A 21,119-nucleotide genomic window follows, 5' to 3' on the forward strand; every position below is an offset into this window, starting at 1 on the left:
CTGACGTGTAAAATATATCACATAATAGCTTTTTCAGCGTTGCATTCAGTTCAGGTAACAAACTTTTTCTTGTTTCTCAAATTCGCGTTAGTGGGGTCTAGCTAATTTTGAAAAAAAAAAACGTCTCAATTGTCCTCTCACTGCGACCATTCTTTCTCTGGGCATTGTTTCTTTTCCTTTTACGGCTATTTTTCAAGTCGATGTTGTTTTTCCTTCGAATACGCTCTTCGCGGGCACATGGTTTACAGCTAAATTAATTGGTGCTTGTGGAATTATCTTCTTTCAGTTTCTCTTGTACTAATGACTACTTGTCCGAGACGCACGTATCAGATTGAAATGTTACAACCAAATTAGGAGACCCCCTTTTATTCAGCCAAAGTCATCGAGCTGATTTGGTTCCGTGGATTCGTTCGAGCTATCCATTTTGGAGGAAGTATTTGAGCAGAACAAATGACAGAAATTACTTTGTAGTAATTTATCTAATATGTGTGTAGGGTTTTCGGGAGCCCCATGACCTAACATTGAGCCTTTATGGACCTGTATTTTAGCCTTTGTCATGTTGGTTACATTTTCTTCTCGTTTTTTATTATTTTGTGAACTATCTGCCGGCTGTACTTTTGCAACGTGGACGACGCGTTTTGGACCAACAAAGTAAATAATAAAATCGCGTTAGCTATCACAATATGTCAAATTTATCTGAACAGTCATTGTGCGTGGATTTTGTGTGGTCCGTTGCAATTTTTGAACGAATCCCTGACATTTTTGCGGTGTTCATTGTTTCCCTTCTTGTTTGTATGGAAAAGAAAATCGTGTTCATAGGGTCACCTATACTTAACTAATACTTTCGCCGTCCTGTTGTAGGTCAAACACTGGATTATGCCGCCCTGTCAAAATCAGAGTACCTGAGCACTGAGGGAGGACAGCGTTAAATTACAAAGTACAATGGAGTGGGTTATAAAGGCAAAACTACTGAGGGGAAGAAAACGTTCGTTATATTAGAGGCAAAAAACAACTTCCAAAAGCTACATGATAGAAATCCTAAAATCACCTGGCGTACAGCTCCTGCTGCCGGAGTCTGATTAAAAAATTCAGAATGTAGCAAAATATGGCGGCTGTTTGAGAAATGGGGCAGCAGAAGTGAATGCAAATAAACAAATTGCAGTGAGCAAAATTCAATACAGCTGATTTTAGGGCGAGCATAGGAGAATTGTAGGAGAGTTAGCGGAGTAGACTGGCGGAGAAGGAGTGGGCAAAATGAGTGGGCAGGGCGACAAAATGCGGGCGTCTTCCGAGATTGGCTGTTGTTATAGAGGTGCTCGCAATACACCTTCATAGGGGCCTAAGGACCGCCTTAAAAATGTGCTTAAGGCTATTAGCAGCTTTCCTTTTTTTCTTTTCGCATGTCCCACAGTCCCGCATTTTCCCATGTCCCGCATTTCATAACCTTCTGCTTTTGTATGTATGCGAAAGTATTCTCGTGCGGGTCTGTGAAAGTCTTGTTTTCGAAACGTTTTGAGGTAAATGTCCCCAATTCTCATCTAAACGTATTGTAACTTACGTTCGTCTTCCTTTCTGAAAAATCAAAATGGACCAGTGAAAGAAACATCACCACAGTAATTTAAATATGGCGACAACAAACACCGTGAAGGATAGGATATGTCCATTCGCGCGTTGCTCGGAGCCTAGAAATGCGCAATCCTTAACTCAAGCTCACATCCAGGACCACAGCAACATGAACATATGCACGCGTTTAAACTCTTTGCGAAGAATTTATGTACCTCTGTCTCTTTCCGCCTGTTAACATAAATTAAGTCGCCTAGTAAAAAGATGTGTCTGTCTGTTGCTAATAATCAGAAAACCTTTTAAAAAATATATTCTTTCTCAAAACACGTTTGGGGAGCACAAGCTGAGCCCATAAAATTCTAGACCAAAATTATTAAAAACGTTACAATACCACCTGGCCAATTTCACACGAAAACATTCCCTATATTTTAATCCCAATCTTAATTATAATGACGAGATGGCAAGCTGCCTAAGCCTACAGTCTCACTGACACAGAACCTAAAATCCTTTTGGGTGGTCTTGACATATTAGTGGTTCAGTATTCTCTTTGAAGCTATGTTTCTTGGACAGCGAACATATCAATTTCTCTTTCGTGAACGATTCTTCTCAACTGGCACTGTTCTCGCTTTTCTGCACGCGTAGGTACTTATGTGATTGCCAGTGGAAGCGTATTTCTAATATAGCCATGTACTGTTTCTAACATTGCACCGCTAACAAAGAAGTTAAAAGCTTAGCATAAGAAGAAACACATAACCAAAATCACAAAACCACAAAAAGAAAAACAAGCCATGGCAGCAAAGCCGCGAGCGAACATCGAGCTTCGGTGCTCCAGGAAGGCGGCCGTCGTCGGGCCTTACTCTAACTGTTTTCTGCTAATACGCACCTCTAAAGGCGTACTGCAGGCACCAGGCGTTGCAATAGATCGGTAGAGTCGCTCCAGAAAAACAGGAATATACAACTCTTCAAAGTAGCTTTGCTAAAATGAGGTAGAGAGTACCGAAAATTCAAAGACAGATACTGCCCCAACTGGCGTTACGCAAAACGTACGGCGAAACTATTTAAAATTTTGAAGCAGATTTTGTTACCAAAACTGCTCCAGAAATCTATAAAAATGAACTGCAGGTTTTCTTACTGTGCGATTAGAACGTGGAAGAACAAATTAAATCTTGAAAGAATAACAGGAGGGCCCTGCCTATATCTCACGCGTCAACACCAAACGTCACAAAGTTCGTTTGGGTTCCGCTGCAAGACTTTGACATATCCTTATGCGAATATTCAATCATCCTATCGACATAGCAACATGAATATGATTCAGTACGATCTTTTACAGGGCTAAAGAAAACACGGGAACTCCTTAACTTGGCCAAGGTCACTATGTTGAAGTGTACTGAACGACTGGAGTCCGCATCGTCTAACCTAGCTGATGCTGGGCGGAGCTATTTGTCCCCACTGGTGGCGGCTCCTTTGTGGCAAGAGGCGTACATGTGCGCGGTACGCAGGCGCGGTGGGTTTAACACCAACAGACCAATATTCCGGCGACCTACAAGCCAATATGATTTTCTTCAACAAAGCTTAAAATAGTGATTACGGGTCCCATGAAGAAATATTTTTTGGTGACCTGAATCAGCAAAAGATGTGGAAGCTTAGGAAAGTACGAAACCTCTCGGTACGTGGTACCGTTGTGTTTTCTTCTTTTCCGCTATGAATTTTCGCGAACCACCGCATGTATTCCAGGTGACGGTTATCACCTCGAGCATCGCGATCACTGGGCCGCCTGCCGCCGCTTCTCCTCGGCGTTTACGGGATTTGCGCTGCGTGGCTGCTAGGGCCTCGTGCGGTGTTTTGGTTCCTTCGCATTTCGAGGCCCTATTAAACTTGTTATGCTGACGTCAATAAGCAGAGAGTACGTTTGGGCTACTTTAAAAGCAGGTGTGTCATCGTGGAGTACTCTAACGCCAACAGGAGCTACCCGGGGATGCCGTTCGCCACGCTTCGCCGCCGCGCTTCCGGGCGTCGGCGACGGAAGCAGCACATCACCACCGTATACCGATGAGGCATGTATCATGCACTTTCCCAAGTTCACCACAGCGTGGGTTAATTAGGACGGCACATCACAAGGACGCAAAGTTCACATCACAAAAGAACCGGGACACAGTACCGGGGGAGAACTTCACGCCATATTGGCGTGAAGTTCAAGCACTTGATAATCAAGCAACTGAGCTTTCAGCGCAGTTCAGAAGACCGTAGTCTTAAGCACATCTATCATGTCTTTACGGACTCACAGGAAGCGTACAGGGCCTGTTACGACGCTCGGCACACGTCCACTGTAGTCAGCCACCTTCACCAGTACATAAGCGGGCTCCGCACCTTGGGCCACGATTTCACAGTTCACTGGATACCTGGCCACTCGGACATACCGGGTAACGAAAAGGCAAACCGACTAGCGCGCGGTCTACTCCAATCCGCGCAATCGGTACGCCCTAGTTCGGAGGACGACATCGAGCACAAAACAGAGACGCCACCAACAAGTTACCACCCAAGAGAAGCCATCGTACAAGCTAAGAAGAATCACCGGGAATACTTAACGAGCGCCCACAACCCTTTGGGCATCCCTCCTCTTCCTGGCCGTGTCTTCAGTCGTCGGCAGAAAGTCACTATCCACCAAGTCCAGTCTGGCGCACTCTTAACCCCATTCCTACTGCAGCGTTTCCGTAGACCCCAAAACGCTGGTTCATCTCGTCACAGGTTGGGCTCGTGTGATACGTGCCTTGTTCGAGCGGACCTGGAGCGTCTGCTTTGGGCCTGTCCGCTCTACTCGCTGCCACGGACTCGAGCCCTGGCCACTCTGCGGCCCGAGGTACGCCCGGCCTCCCTGCGAGCTTGGGCCTGCCCGGACTCATCTACCCCAATTGCGAAGGCCGTCGAGCTGTGGCGGGCATTGGACGAGTTCCTTCTGGATCCAACTGCTCCGCCCACTGGCGCCAGGCTCCTCGCCCTCGGGCATACCGCCTGAGGGGCACACCGGAAGATGTCCGCAATAAACAATGGCTCCGTGGGACCCATTTACAGCAGCCCCCTAGGGGCAATCTAAGTGAAATAAAGATGTGAAACAACAACAACCTCCGAATACATCAGGCAAAAGTAAATTCTACTGTCGCCTCTTTTGGACCTGATCTTGGCACAGTGACAGGTTGGTTTCGTTTTGCAGCGCGGACAACGAATGTGGCTGCGTTTCGTATATATACGTCGAAGAAAAATGTTTCGGGGATGTGACTACCCAATCCCGTACAATAACTTGTGCCCTTTATAAGAATATAGACCATGCGAAAATGTCAGGTGTATTACCAAGCTGCGCTTCGCTAAATATATGCCCGTTCACGCCTTATAGCAGGAACCAAAGAATGTTAATGAAGCCACAAAAAAATAAATGCTGTGCAAGTCCGAAAGAAACAGAATAGCTCTAACTGGAAAGAAAAAAAAAACCAGTGCGGCTTCTGTTATGCTAAAAACGTTAGTAGAAACTTGCGCCAGGTAGGACTCACCAGACCAACTATACGTGAAATGCACTGCTATTTCCCGAGACATAGGTGGGAGGAGGGCAGGGGTACGCTGTGTACAAATACGGAGTGAAATTAAGAACTGAACCTTTTAGTAATCACATTCGAAAACGTCACCTTCACTTTCCTTTTGTTTTTCGACTTCAAAGAAACGCTTAACGTTCGGCGGACGCATTTTTGGCAGTATACAAGGTAGGCAGTTCACAAGCGATGAAAGATCTCGTTGGAAGAGTGTGGTATCTAATTAGGCCCTCTGATTTCAGTGTGCGCTTTATTCTGCAGGATGCCTGTGCCATATGACCATATTTTTAAGAAGCGTTTAGTCGCGGACCGGATTATCTTCTAAGCCCATCTCCGCGCAGTTAGCGGAGGATATATGTAGCAGATGAATGTTTACGGGTGCTCAACTCAAGACAAGACGACCCTTTCCCGTGTGCGGATACCCGATTATAAATTATCCATCGTACTTTAGTTGAATGTTCGCAAAATTAAGACACACTGGGTTGTAAATGGTGGTGATCTATATATCAGTTATGATATTGGCAAACGTAACTGCGTGCTGTCAGGTATCAGTACCCATTATTATGTAAGCGCACGAAATCAATTTACATCGTGGTGTACAGCCGAAGCATGAACATCTGAGGAAACGGTGGTTACGGAGACACTCTTAGTAAATTTCAGGGCAGTGACAATCAGCTCCATGGATACGCCGGTTCCACGACGCTGGCCTGTGAAATGCACGTGGCGCTTATTCAGACCTAATGTACAACACTAACATCGCGTAAGAAACATTTTCACTCTCACAAACACACTTCGTTTGCGAACAGAGTGATTGATCCACATCAACACGAATTTCTAAAGCCAACAAACGGTAAATGTGCGTCATGAGTGTACCGCAAAAGCAGCGGCGACAGTGGGTAGCGGGGCGGAGACTCCCGCGGATGCTTTGAAAAGGGGCCGCTAGAGGGATTTCCGTGTCGCCCTTATAGGCAGCGCTGGATGCGTATTGGCGACACCTCAGACCACGAGCCCCTATGCATAATCTGTAACCAACCGCTACGATATATTGAGAGGTGGAGGCTACAGGCAGTGAATTATGTCCGTCGGAGCCTTGGTCAAGCTCCGGCCGTTGGGCTTCGTGTCTGTCAAGCAGGCAGGAAGCTCCGCTACCATATTTTCCATCAAGCTACAGTCAAAAAAGGAAGTACCCCAGAACCATGGTATTTTCAAAACTCATTCTAAGCATAACTGGACGCCGAGAAAAGTCCGCAGGGCAGTTTCGTTCACATCCCTTTCATCCATATCGAACAAGCAGCGCCAAAGGAACGGGACACACACCGCTAAAATCTCAACCTCATTTCATTCGAAAAAACACACATATATACCCCACTATGAGGAAGCTCGTGTCTTCATATCTTGTAATCCGCGATTAAATCACAAGTAAAGCATTGTCAAACTACACGTGCCAAATAACCCGCAATGCGCACACCTACCAGGGAGTACGACAAATTCATACTATCACCTTGGCAAACGCGATTACAGCATTGACAAAATGCACGTGCCAAGGACCACACTAATGCGCACCACGACAAATTAATAACACAAATTTGCTATCAGCTAACGACAATGAAGGAACGCTGACGCACTTGTCTCCATTTTTTTTATGCGATACGCTTCGACATTTTTCTCATACACGTTCATCCTTGTGTTTCTCAATTACCCCAGTGTCTTGAAGGACAGGGACTAAACCACACTTCGCACAATGCTGAGCAACATGAAAATAATTGTCTTCTTGCAATGTGCGCCTGTGCGTCAAGAATCTCAGGTTTCGGCAGCGGCCCGTTTGTTCGATATACACTTCTCGGTAGCACGAAAACGGTGTCAAATACTCTACTGCCACGCTGCAAGGATCGAATGGCGACACGTTTTTCACCTCGCACCATGTTTGCTTGGCGGCTCCTGATATTTTCTTGTCAACAGAGTTTCACACTCGGCTTAATAGTGCCGTCCTTGGCACGTGCATTTAGACAATATTGTAATCGCGTTTGCGAAGGTGATAGTGTAAATTTGTCGTACTGTCTGGTCGCGGCCCGCTTTGTCTGTTATGTTATCGCGAATGACAAGATATTGTAACGTAGTATTTTGGTTACATACTGCCGCTACTGTAGCATGAAGATCGGAAGGAAAAAGTCGAGACGTCGAAGAGGTTTTAAAGTTAACTTGTTTACTCTACAGATGACATTGGTGACATTTAGCACATATGAATTAGAATGAATGCACTTATTACATAAATTAGAAAGACAGTCAATAGATTAAGAGTACTTAGCGGGACATAGCTGGCGGGCGAAGGGCTCCCGGTGGGAGGGCACGACGACGAGCGGCAGAGTTTTTGAAGAGAGTCCTGGTGCAGGCCGCACGCCGCCCTCAATCGCCAGAGGGGCCGCGTTATATTTGCTTTGGGGGGACGCATTGGGGGAAAAAGCGCATCCTAGGGTGTGCGGACTGCGTGGAAAAAGGCTAAGGCACACCCGCAGCCAATCAGGAAGACGCTTCTTAGCTCAAATCAGACATGTCCCCGCCAAAGTGAAAAGGAAAAGATCACACACAGAAGACACAAAGTTCAAACTCGAAGGCGTCCGTTTCTGGCAAAAGAATTACTGGGAGAATAAAGTAAAGGTATACAAAATCGAAAAGGAGAAAAGACAGGCGGCCGTTTGGACGAGACCGGGGGTCGGAGAACAAAGCGGCCCGCGTAGGCGCGCAACGGGGGTCGGAGACGCCAGGGCGCGCGGTAATACAAGATGCGTCGATGGTCCCTCTCGAGAGCCGCGTCTCCCGGGTCGCCCGACGGGCAGACACACGTGCCGGAGCCGTTTCTTAGAAAAAACGGCCAGGGCCCAACCGCGTCCGAAGCGCCTTCACACAAACACTTGGGCGGAAGAGTCCCGGCGGCCGCACAGAACTAAAAAACAACCAGAAACCATCAAGGGATCTCCTCTTCGCGATACCTTCCTCGACGGAAAAAAGAGTGCCCTCACTCTTGCACAAAGTTTAAAACATAAGAAAACATTTTCGCCAACTCACAGAGATACTGAAATGACATGGCATGCGGAATCGAGAAGACAACAACAGGCTCGCACACATGTTGGTCGATGAAGTATGTAGGCTGGATCAGTCACCACACACGCGTGCACCTAACAGAGTTCCGTTTTCAGTTCACACACGCACAGTCTCTTGTCCAGCACAGGCCAAAACATTTCATTTGCACATAACAAGAAAATAACAAGAACACCATGAATAACATAGGAATAGCAGGCGCGGTCTAAAAGTCACATCTCGGAGAAATCTCAAAAACAGCTCCACCATTCAGGCCATTTGCCGAGTTCTAAGCAGTAAGGCGCAAAAGAAATAACCTATCCTTAAACAACAGATCGCATAAAACAAGACGCAAAGTACCCGCTATCCAACTTCAAGTAACCAGCAAATAAAAATAAAAACAAGCGCATTCTCGGCCATCGCCACTCAAGCAAATACTCAGTGCCTTAAAGACAGGAGTACACACAGTTGATAAGAAGGCACTAGAAAACTGAAATAAAATTATATACAAGTGCTCACTGTATTGGAGTTATATCTCACCGGCAAGTGGAAATCTACGCACACTAGCCACTGTTGGGCACTTCACTTGACACAACATATCTGCATTCGACTCTGCTCTTTCTAAAACCATCCTTCTCGTCCACTATGACAAGAGTGTACCCCAAGTAAATCGAAACGCTTTCTGAAACATTGGCAAACAACCAAAGGAACGGCTACGAAAACGAGTTGCAAGAAAACTACTAGAAACCAACTCGAAAGAACAGCTCAAGAAAAACGAGTTATCATACAAACTGCCGACCCTCCAAACATAAAAGCTACAAAATGCAAAACTTGATATTCGGGCGCATGATACAAGAGATGTTGGCGCCTGACGAAGCCTTTCAGACGCTCCTAACCGCTCAATACTCCTATACAAACAATAAAGCAAACAAAAAAAAGAACATTGATACACACTTTTTTCATGAACAGGAGCGGTAGAACTGATAAAGTAACACATGCTCGACTATCAACAAAGGTGACATCAAAACTACATATTGGTTAGAATTTAGCGTACAACAAGAACAGAGTCTGCCGAATATCAGCAGTGGTGAGAAACTTTCGCCAACCCGTCGCATTCGCAGAACCGCACGCCCGCTGGCTCTCCCCGTCCGCGGCATCCCGGGCACCCCTGCTGGTGTCTTTGTTTGTACTTCGAGTAGCGTCGTGCAGCGTAAACATCTCTTCTGAACTCCTCGTTTCCCTCAGACCCCCAACCCCGAAGTGGCTGCCGTATTTGCTTCAAGACATAACCTAACTCCCTTGGAACGGAGCCGAGGAAACAGATATCAGCAGTCTCTAATATAGCGAGATCTGCGCAAAAATCAGCCTTTGCAAAGGCGCGTGGGGGTCTTCTTCGGGGCTCCTTCGCCGGGAGAGCCGAACGCTTGTGCCGTTAAGATTCTTACTACAAAGCTGTCCAACTCCCGCGCGAAGAGCCCACATACCCCACGATAAAACGGCTCCACGCTCATAAATTGTTGCATCAGCACCTACAGCGGCTAGTTACATAAACAGGTTGGTGCTGGCAAAGCAAATGAACCAAAGACAACCAGTCAGTGGGCGCCCCGGACACACGGAGAAGAAAAGCCTACAGGCCCACAGTCATGTGGGGCGCCGAGAGGCGAAAATCTCTCACCTTACTGCGTCGGCGGGAAGCTCGCCGCCCCGATGGAGGGTGGCGGTCGCGGCGGCGCTCGGTCCGCGTCGGGGCCGGGGGCTCTTCCTCGCCGGAGCCGCTGGCGAGCATGACGGGCCCGGCTTGCCTCGGGCTGGTAGCGCGGTGACGGCCGTGGAGTTAGACAGTCTTTTGCGCTGTCGCACATGTCGCTTGCCTTGAACGCCCATGGTGCCCGGAAGAATGACGCGAAGTGAGATGAGTTTTGTCCGGTGCACTGGATGAAGAGCTTGGCGATGACCAGCAGGAAGATGAATGATGAGTGGGGGGCGCCCATGATGGCAGAGGGGGTCTTCGGTACCGCGCACCTATCACCACTTTTGTAACGTAGTATTTTGGTTACATACTGCCGCTACTGTAGCATGAAGATCGGAAGGAAAAAGTCGAGACGTCGAAGAGGTTTTAAAGTTAACTTGTTTACTTTACAGATGACATTGGTGACATTTAGCACATATGAATTAGAATGAATACACTTATTACATAAATTAGAAAGACAGTCAATAGATTAAGAGTACTTAGCGGGACATAGCTGGCGGGCGAAGGGCTCCCGGCGGGAGGGCACGACGACGAGCGGCAGAGTTTTTGAAGAGAGTCCTGGTGCAGGCCGCACGCCGCCCTCAATCGCCAGAGGGGCCGCGTTATATTTGCTTTGGGGGGACGCATTGGGGGAAAAAGCGCATCCTAGCGTGTGCGGACTGCGTGGAAAAAGGCTAAGGCACACCCGCAGCCAATCAGGAAGACGCTTCTTAGCTCCAATCAGACATGTCCCCGCCAAAGTGAAAAGGAAAAGATCACACACAGAAGACACAAAGTTCAAACTCGAAGGCGTCCGTTTCTGGCAAAAGAATTACTGGGAGAATAAAGTAAAGGTATACAAAATCGAAAAGGAGAAAAGACAGGCGGCCGTTTGGACGAGACCGGGGGTCGGAGAACTTAGCGGCCCGCGTAGGCGCGCAACGGGGGTCGGAGACGCCAGTGCGCGCGGTAATACAAGATGCGACGATGGTCCCTCTCGAGAGCCGCGTCTCCCGGGTCGGCCGACGGGCAGACACACACGCCGGAGCCGTTTCTTAGAAAAAAGGGCCAGGGCCCAACCGCGTCCGAAGCGCCTTTACACAAACACTTGGGCGGAAGAGCCCCGGCGGCCGCACAGAACTAAAAAACAACCAGAAAACATCAAGGGATCTCCTCTTCGCCACAATATGAAGGCACGTGGATCTTCAGAGTGCAGTTTATATATGGGTGTTTTCTCTAATAAAATTTAGTTGAGAGTTCACCGCTGTGTCGTCGTTCATTCTTCTTTTGCCCCGTTCCTTTGGCGCTGCTTGTTCGATATGGTCACTATGAACCCACTAATTCAAACTGCGATCCTTCTGCAGTTTCTTCCATCCATCACTCTATTCGTATCTGACGAAGCAACCCCATTTCTTCATTATTCAATCAGTTGACTAATAAAAATTCGGCACTTCTCACTCAGTATTCCTAATTTCGGAATTTTTGAAGAAATGTTTGCCAAGTAACAAACCACAAAGAAACTCCGAACAGCTGCTGTCCTGCTCCTAGCACACAGAAACAAGCCAATAAACTCTTCATACAAACGCGCATCGCAGATCAGAGCTTCAGTACCACACTTCACCGCCACCTAAACACCTCTTATGTGCTCTCTTTGAGCTAGATCTGATGAACGAAAATAATGCCAACCTTTCGAATACCTAGCGATCAGGATATCACTGTGTCCTGGATATTAGGCGCCTGACCACACTCTAAGAAATCGGGGGAGTAGTTGAAGAGTCCAACAGTCATTGCACTCCTGCAAGCGTTGGCGCGCTCCCCTCGAAAGCTGCGGGGAGTTGGATGCAATGTTCGCTCCCATGAGGAGGAAGAGCAAAACTGACAGCGTACTCTTCTCGTGCGCGGCGGAGTGCAGCCCCAGTTCCGCTCCCGCACCAGTGAAGAGTAAAGCTGCACATCGTCTCCTCTCTCCAGTACGAAGAGTAAAATTGCAATTTCATTCTTGTCAAGTGCGGGAGTAAGCATGGAGATGCACTCCTACCATTTACGCACACCAACTCATCAGCGATGTTTTATTTGCATACGTATATATTATATAAAGAAGTTGTGTAAAAAGCGCCCCAGTACTTCCGCCGCGCATTCTAAACATGCAAGAATATGAATTCATGTGTAACGATTGCTCGCAGCGTTCAGTGACGTGAATGGAGCAAGCTTAACAAAACTAAAAAAACGCATGTCTCGATTTGGTTTTGTTTCTTTGTTTGGTTTTTTCCTCTGTCATGGCTTAGTTATCGACATTTAAAAAGTTTGCAGACTATCCATCATAAAAGGTGCGCACCACGGAGGGATGAATACTGCGCGCCGATTTCAGCGATTACGCCGATTACACTAAGGGCATCCCACCGCCGCGTCTCCGTAGTTCAGCCCGACGAAGATACGGCGTACTACCGCGGCGGATTTTCCCCAACGCGATCTCGCGTCTACGGTGAAAACCGACACAGGCGGTGCACCCGCAAGGACCGGGCGAGCGACGACTGATCGCGGCAGACCGTGATGTCCCGCCAGCGCGAACACAGGGCTGTGCTTTGTAAACAATGTGCTACGCACGAAGTGGACTTTCAAACAGACGCTTTATCCAACATGGGAAGTTCGACCTGCCCTTATCGTCATACTTGCTTGAACACAATACGACGCGTGCTCGCATGGAATAGGAGAAACTAGGTTTTGAGAATTAAACGTGTAATCATTGAGAAAACTGAGCACAGGGAGAAAACGCCTAACGCGGTGCGCAGGCGTGGAGCGACTCTCCTCGGAGAACAGCACACACACGCCCCACGCAATACTCCAAAGCTCTCACTCGTTGGTATAAACATCTGGCCGCGTTCGCTACGACGGTGGCGGTTTCAGGGGTTTCGTGCACCGGGCTTGGCCCCTCGGCAGGCGGCCGCCGGTGTCTGTTTTCGTTTTCGCCTCTCGGTGCCAGCATTCTCGGTGCGAGAATTATCCGAAGCTTCGGAGACGGCTTGCACAACATTGGGAGTTAGACCCGTTACACCTGCCCTGCCCTGCCCTTATCCTCATACTTCCTTAAACCCAGTGCGACACGTGCTCGCTAACTGCTAACTGCTTGCATGCCTGTGCGTCAGCGTTAGAGCAGGAACACGTAAGCAAGCCGTATATTAGTTCGTTCGTTCGTGCGTGCGTGGAACTAGTTTTTATTTCGGACGGACTGTACAGCTGCGGCGGCGCAGAGGCCGATACCGGAACTATGTGCACTGTGTAGCGATGCGCGCGCTTTGGCCGGACTGCATTCGCGGCCGTCGCAGGCTTCGCGCCTTGAGCCTGGGATCTTTCGCAGCTATGACGACCTTGGATTTATCCAGCGGACGAAGAAACGCTGGCGGGAAGTCGAGGTAAGCCATTAGTTTACCCCGTATTCTTGTCTTGTGTATTTAACGAAGCAGAGTTGCTCTCTAACTTCGGTCCGCGGAAGCGGTTAGCCCTAACGTTTTCGTGACTCATTATGACCGTTGCTTAGATTTGAAGGGCCGCTTTTGTACCCGTGTGCAAACAGCGTCGAGTCTTGCACCGTTTCAATCCCTTTGATTCGTGAAGTGTTGGTATCCTAGCCGAATGTTTTCGCAGGTAAGGAGCACGGTCGCGCGAGTAGTCGCAGCGCTACCCTGTATTCTTAGCTCGGTGGCTAGGGTTAGAGTGGCTGACGTGCAGTAGCTGTGGCTACCTGCGCGGCTCCAAAGAATTGCGTACGATAGGCTGAGTGATGGGAGCGCGTCTAGCGCGTGGCAGTCACTAAAATTACAATTTTAGCGACCGCCGCGCGTACTGCAGCAGACTGAAATGCTGTGCAGACAGGTTTTTCGCGTTTTGATTTGTACTCTTAGCTCGGCGGCTAGGGTTAGACTGGCTGCCGTGCAGTAGCTGTGGCTACCTTCGCGGCGCCAAAGAATTGCGTACAATAGGCTGAACGATAGGAGCGCGTCTAGCGCGTGCCAGTCACTAAAATTACAATAATTTTAGTGACCGCCCCGCGTACAGCAGCAGACTGAAATGCTGTCCAGACAGGTTTTTTGCGTTTTGATTGAGGGCAGGATGGACGGAGATGGGACTTTTCGGGGCATACGCCCCGCACTGTTAAGGGGTAAGTAACTACATGCATCTAAGCCGATGAGCGACGCGAGAAACCTCACTCATTGGGTACGGCAAACAGGTATTGTGGGCGACACAGACAAAATTTTTTTTCACAGGCCACTGGCGGCGGCAGCTGCGGCAGGCGACGGGCCGTCGCCGTCGCTGGCTTATACCGGCCAGAAGCAGCCCACAAGCGAGCGGCAGCAACGACGACGAATAGCATTGGTAGCAATGCATTATTTTTTTTTTCGTTTGTCGCTGTCGCCCACACTGTTTGTTGTACCCATTACGTTACTTTTTTCGCGTCGGTTGTCGCCGTCGCTGCATGTGGTTTAATGTTCGAGCGTTCTGATCGTTCAATAATGAGCCTATTGGTTCTCATCAAATGTTGCGATCTGCATCGTGCATGCAACGAAGCGTACTCTAGAATGAAGAAAACAGTAGCTATATGACCCATTAGCAACTTTTCCACGCTGTACTTGTGAACGTATGTAGTTGTGAACGCTGTACTTGTGGCCGTACGTTGCAGTCGGCTGAGGGCAAATCCAATGGAAATTAATCAGGGATTATAGCCTTACAAAAAGAGTTATCTGTACTTAAATTTTGTGCAATGTTTTTATACTGGGAACGATAGCGGGGTAAACAATAGAAGCTACGGACACGTTAGCACTAATGCGTTTGGGGCGCATTGCGTAGGCGGACAGCTGTAGGGAGCGCTGTCTGACATGACATTGGCCAAGTGGCACAATGAGCGTGGCTGCATCAAAGGTCACCGCACATTCGCATGTAGACTGGGGACTGCGCCAAGCAGTATTGCATTCCAATACGGGTTCAATGCGTACTCTCGGCGCAAAAACTAATCTATCACGTCGTCAAACTCGTCAATTCTTTTTTTTTGCATTGTAGAACTTATCTTTGCTGTCCCCCTCTTTGTAGGAACCACGGGAAGACGGTGCTTGCCCGATGGTTTTTTTTAGAGAGAGAGAGAGAGAGAGAGAGAGAGAGAGAGAGAGAGAGAGAGAGAGAGAGAGAGAGAGAGATCCCCGAGGCGTCAGCAGGAGTGGCCGTCGCATTCAAGACACTTCTCCTCACATCCCTGGACATGGTGGATCTATTTCCATTGCTGCTGTCTGTGTTTTGGCTGTTCAGAGTGTAATACGCTTCAAAGGGGAAGCTCACCTTCTTGCTTCTGTAGACGTTACTTCGGCTCAAGCACGGTGCCCTGGTCGGTAATGTTCTGAAGGCAGTCAACAACATTGTGAAGCAGTCAGCTCGAACGTGTTTGTTTTTAATACCAAGTTATGCATTTTTTAAATCTTACTAGCGCATCCTCATTTGAGAACCACCCGCCTAAAAAACCCAGTGGGAATGTTTCCGGTGGTTTCATATTGTCCCACCAACATATATCTGTTGCGAAGTTCCCATGTCAATGGCATTGTATCTTTGTGTTGATTGCACCTTATAATGCGTTAATAGTAATCCACGCTGAATAGTTTAGTCCAAGATTTTTGTTTCGCAAAATTCATTTGTAAATGTTTTTGATCTGTCCTAAATGAGAGCTGGCTTTCCAGTCCATGTGAAGCATGTACTAAGGCCATTTTGTTTTATGTTATTACTGTTCACCCACTGCTGTATTTCTACTGACGCTTTTCGTGTTTATGCCAGTACCTTTTTATTTGTGGGTGTTAATATCATTTTTATTGTCTTAATTTAGTGTTTATATTTCAGTGTTATCAATTATTTTGCTGCATTTTTATTTGTGAATTTGTCTTGGATGTATCCTAAATAGGTGCTACGTCGCCTGTGTGCACAGTGCATGTGGAGTAGGAACCGTTTTTATGCTGTGATATTTTAATTCCAACTAAATTGCTTTTTCTGTGAAATTGCAGAATTAACCGATTGTTGTGGTATTTTCTTGGAAAATAAAGTCTGAGCTTGTTTTTTCTTCTTTTGCATGTTTCAAAATAGCTTGTCCTGTTCTGTTTGCTTGTAACTGCCTATAGCACCATCGTGGGGAAGGTGAGGGGGGGGGGGGGGGGCTAGTAGCAGGCGGAGGGAAAACACGCTGCCTCGCGGGGAATAGCAGAACGCTCTTAGGCGTAACTAGATGCTTTCAAAGAGAGAGTAGTAGTGCCCTTCTGCAGTATCCGGGAACGCCGCAGCCAATAGAGCTTATTCACGCCTAAAGGGAGTGACGGAACGCTGCCTTGGAGATGGCATTGCAATTCCCAAAAAGGGTTCAAGTACTCCGCTTCCAAAGCAGCAAGTAAATCCCACGAGAGTGTTTTTCGCCTCGCTTGGCCGCCACGCGCTACTCCTCGGAAGAGTAGCCCAATGCTTCCAAAGGGAGTGAAATATGGGACAAAAGTTTTTACTCCTAGACAGAGTGCCCAGCACTCCTCGACTTCTTAGAGTGCATACGCCATGTTAACAAATAAAATTGCAACTAAACACATTGTCCTAGGAACAACCCAAACCGTCTTTCAGAATCTATTAACGCAGTTTTACATATTGTTCTGTCCACACTTTTCATTTCTTCCTTTCCGTTCTGTCCTGCTTGTTGTTCGACTTCAGTTTCACCGAAATGCGTCGCGACTGCGTCTCAGCCTTCGTCGACAGTTTCTCATGGCTGCGCGCTTCGGCGTTTACTTCCTCATCGCGAACCTTTCCCTGGCGCACTTCGTAAAAAAGCACTTGTGCCCAAAGGCCTGTTGCCGCAGAGCACCTTAACATTAATGTTTGGTGTGTTTCCTACAACGGAAGCGTACTGTCATTATCCGCCTCGGCGACATATTCCTGCTGTAAGGGTGTTCCTTCCCTTTAAAACAAAGCTTCCTACCTCTACCAACCAACGGTTCTTTCGCGGCGTTCGGGACAATACACTCCCGACGCGGCGAAGCCCGTTGCGGGGGGATGGTGCAGCGGGGGGTTTCACTCACAGAGCACACTGTAGGGCCGCGGCGAATTTTCCCAGCATTCCCGTGCGGAGTTTCCTGCTCGCCGGCGGGCGCGTCGGCGGTACGCCTTTGTCGTCTCCCTAGCAACGGTTCTTTTGAGCCTGTTTTGGCGCAGCTTCGCGTCCATTGCGCGCTACGGACGCACGGCTTGATTATGGTTCCAAAGCACTTTCTCGGTAACACGGACCCGATGCCATTAAGTGGTCGTACGGCAAAGATGCGTTAAGCATTGACTTGAAGGGCGGGAAAACAAAATGTAGAGACGCATGCAGACATCTGGCAGCTAGAGAAACGCTACCTTTTGCTCACTGCTTGCGATGTATTAGACTCCGTTTTCTAAATTGATGAATACCAATTCGATTGTGTTTTAAGAGGTATTACAAAAGGCGAAGGACAAATTGGTAGTGAGAAATAGTGATTATAGAAGTTACCTGTGTTTTCTCGCAGTTATCAAACTTACTAAACCAGCTATAGTTTAAATCGGTATAAAGAAGAATCACTAAGCTCAATTGCCTAATTATTCCGGTGTCCGCGCTTGTGTCGCGCGGTGTTGTAGCCCCGAGCTAGCACATCAGGATGGCTAGGTTCCGCAGTCTCACCTTTCGAAATACGCTCCTCTGGCAGAAACGGCTGGCAGAATCTGTGACTTCACTGTTCGTAGAGCCACGTATGTGAATTGAAGTGATGTCACATGGTTAATTGTTGTAGATGTCGGTTGAAGCTTTGCTTTCCTACCACCTGCACAGCATGGATACAAGAGCCAATTTTTTCTGGCTCTGCTGCCGCTGCCACGCTTCTCTCCTATTGGACAACGCGAGCTGACTCAAATGGGTAACTTCTTTTAGGTGCGGAGCACCTTGCGACCGCACAATGTCCTTTCCCGTCCGTGCGCAAAGCATTTACAATTGCAAAAAATCACACAGCCAGCGGCAGGATTCGAGCCTGTGTCTGTAAGACCAGACAGTTAGTGCCAGTCGTCCTACCCATTGGGCATATTCCCTCCCCTGTGGCTGTACGGAGTACCTTAGGACCTCACAATATCCGTCCTCGCCCATTCGGGCACACACCACTATCAAGTGAAAATCAAGCGAAAGGTGATTTGATCCATGAGTTGCAGTTTCATTTAGGGAATAATCAAGGAGCAACTCACGGCTCAAATTGAATGACGGTCGGGGCACAAATCGGATGTCACTCGGGGCGGAACTTTGATGTCATTTTGAGTGCCCGTACTCCGCACACTCGCCGTCATCCACGGAGTATAGATGCCATCATCCACGGAGTGGAGATGCTGCAATTTTTTCCGGCTCTTTTTTCTTTACCTTTCGGGTCTTCTCGGCGTCTTCGCTATCCATTTTGGACTCAATTCCCTTCTCGCTGCCGACCGAATGGGCGCCCTCCGCGCATTTCCGCGCCCACTAGGTTTTGGCATGCTCGAAACTAACTGAGCACAGCATGGAAGTGAGCATTTTTGCCTAAATTCTCCTCTTCGTTGTCAGCGGAGGCATAGGGGACTTACGCGCACCACACCCGGGCTTGCCGACCACGACGTGTGCTTGCTAAAATATGTCTGTTTTGGCTCTCGACCTGAACAGCAGGGTTAAGAGAAGAGCCGCGCACAGCGGTGCAGAGCTCCCCGATTTGTCCGGACCTCTTCTCCGATCCAGCCGTAAAAGCCGAGGGAGTTCTTAAATTTATCATCAGTGACGCTGCCGATCATTCACTGCAGCTTTAACTAGAAGTCCTGGTGGTGGTTATTGATGGCGAGGCAGCGACTGCCCTTGTCCCAAATTTCGGTAGGGTTAATTCCCTGCCCTTAATATATTGGCCTATCATATTATGCCCGGAAAGTGTGCCCAGCAGGCGCTTTAGTAAGGTTTGTAGCTTTGAAATTTTTTACCCCGTAGTGCTGCCCCATACCACGAAATAGTAATTCAGAATGGAATACAAAACGCGTAACACAAGAGTACTTTTGCTTGAACAAGCAGTAAATCTTTGTTCCGGGATGAGATACCAATCATCACAGAAAATTTCACACAGGTCTGGACAACATGGTCGTCCGACCACAGAGTGGATGACAACATGATTTCGAATGAGCAGAAGTTTTCTACATTCGATCGGGGTGTCACCTGGGTAAATCGCTGGTGGGTGTATTACTTGCTTTCCTTTTGGTTGAAACATCGCAGCCTTTGTCTCCAGTTTGTTAATTGTGAGAGAATTGCTGGATGACAATTGCGTCATGTATTTTGCCACTCGGTTTGCAGTGGTCGCCCACTTGTACGCGTCAGGGAAACAGAAGAAGATAGTGCGATCGTCGGCATATATAGTAATTTTAGCCTTTCTACGCGGGTTAATTACATCAGTAATGTAGACTATAAATAGAAGTGGACCCAAAGTACTTTCCCTGGTACACCGTTTGATATTTTTACGTGTCCGAAGGCAATTCGTTAATTTCTACATAGTACCCGCCACGGTGGGTGAGTGGCTTAGGCGTTGCGCTGCTGAGCACGAGGTCGCGGGTTCAATTCGCGGCCGCGGCGGCCGCTTTTAAGTGCGAATGCACTTCTTAAGCGAGCCTGAAGCGTCCGCCGCCGTCCGCATAGCAACAGCTGCGGGTGCGCGCGCTCCTCGTCTTCCTTTGCAACAGGGGGAGATGGGCGTGCGCTGCCTGGCCGCTGACATGGCACATACCCACGTGGGGGATTGGCCAGGAATCTCCTCGTCTTCCTTGGCAACGGGGGGGAGATGGGCGCGCGCTGCCTGGCCGCTGACATGGCACATACCCAAGTGGGGGATTGGCCAGGAATCGGGCGTGAGAAGGGCTAATGCACCCGCTAAAGGAGTACTGACACGAAATTTCAAAGCTGAGATCCGCTCTAGCAATCAAGTACAACGACAAGACAAATAGGTGTCTGTGAATAAATGCGTCTTTCTTTCTTTGTAGTTGTGTGTGTGTGTGTGATCTCTCTTTCGCGAACATTACCGAACTGCGCAAATTCAACTCTTGCATTCTCACTTTCACATTCTTCCCCTCAGGAAAATGCGGGGAATTTTTTTCTGATGGAGGCCAGAAGGAAAAACGCCCGTGTGTACTAGATTTCGACACACGTTAAAGATCCCTAGGTTGTCGAAATTAATCCGGAGCCTTCCACTACGGCGCGCCTCATCGCCTGCGTTGCGTCGGAGCGTTAACCCGTACAATCAATTTCTAATACCGTTGTCGGGGCGCCGAATGAAACTTAACCAGCTTTGAGGTTTGACCTTGTACACTATAGTTTTTCCATTTAAAACGGTGTATTTCATGGTTAGTTCGGCCAAATGCCTTACTGAAATCGAGTGCACCATGTACAAAGCGCTGTTCTTCAAGTATGTAATGTTTGAGCAAGTAAGATATGTTCAGCCGATCTCTTAGGACTGAGGCCGTACTGACTAGAAATTGTATCGACATTTTCTGCAGGAACTTATAAATATGGAGATGCATGGTTTCCTCAAGAACTTTTATAATAACTGGACTACTGAAATTGTTCGTTTGGGCAGTACAATACAGAAATGACGGTGAGGCAAAGCAAAAGCTGGTATACCCTCCTGACTAGGCTTCACCCCGCTTGAGCAGCAACAGAAGCAGCTGTAGTGCACAAAAGAGCATAGAATATACAAATAGTCTTCAGACATATGAAGAAAGGAAAAAAAAAAACATTTCACTAGAATACCCGTAGAATAACGTAATATATAGCAATCACGTCATAATTTTTACTAAGACCCCACATCAGCTCAGGCAACATAAACCAATACAATGAAACACGAGGACAAAGATGGCACTTCAAGTACTTAACATACAAATTTGCATCATTGTAATGATAACTCATTCGCGGAAAGAAACAGGATTCGAACAGTACTTCTGAATTTGCGAACATTCCGGCAACTCTTAGCAATTGAAATAACATCAGGGTAGTCATTTCAAAGCTTCATTATCAAATAATCCATCATCTGCATGCCGTAATTTGTACGCGGCTTGTCTACAACAACATATGTGTGACGTAGCAAATACCAGGTAGCTCTATTTAAGAATTTATT

This window comes from Haemaphysalis longicornis, unplaced genomic scaffold (assembly GCF_048455015.1).
Source record: "Haemaphysalis longicornis isolate Haplotype H1 unplaced genomic scaffold, Haemaphysalis longicornis Haplotype H1 scaffold_13, whole genome shotgun sequence".
NCBI classification, from domain to species: domain Eukaryota; kingdom Metazoa; phylum Arthropoda; class Arachnida; order Ixodida; family Ixodidae; genus Haemaphysalis; species Haemaphysalis longicornis.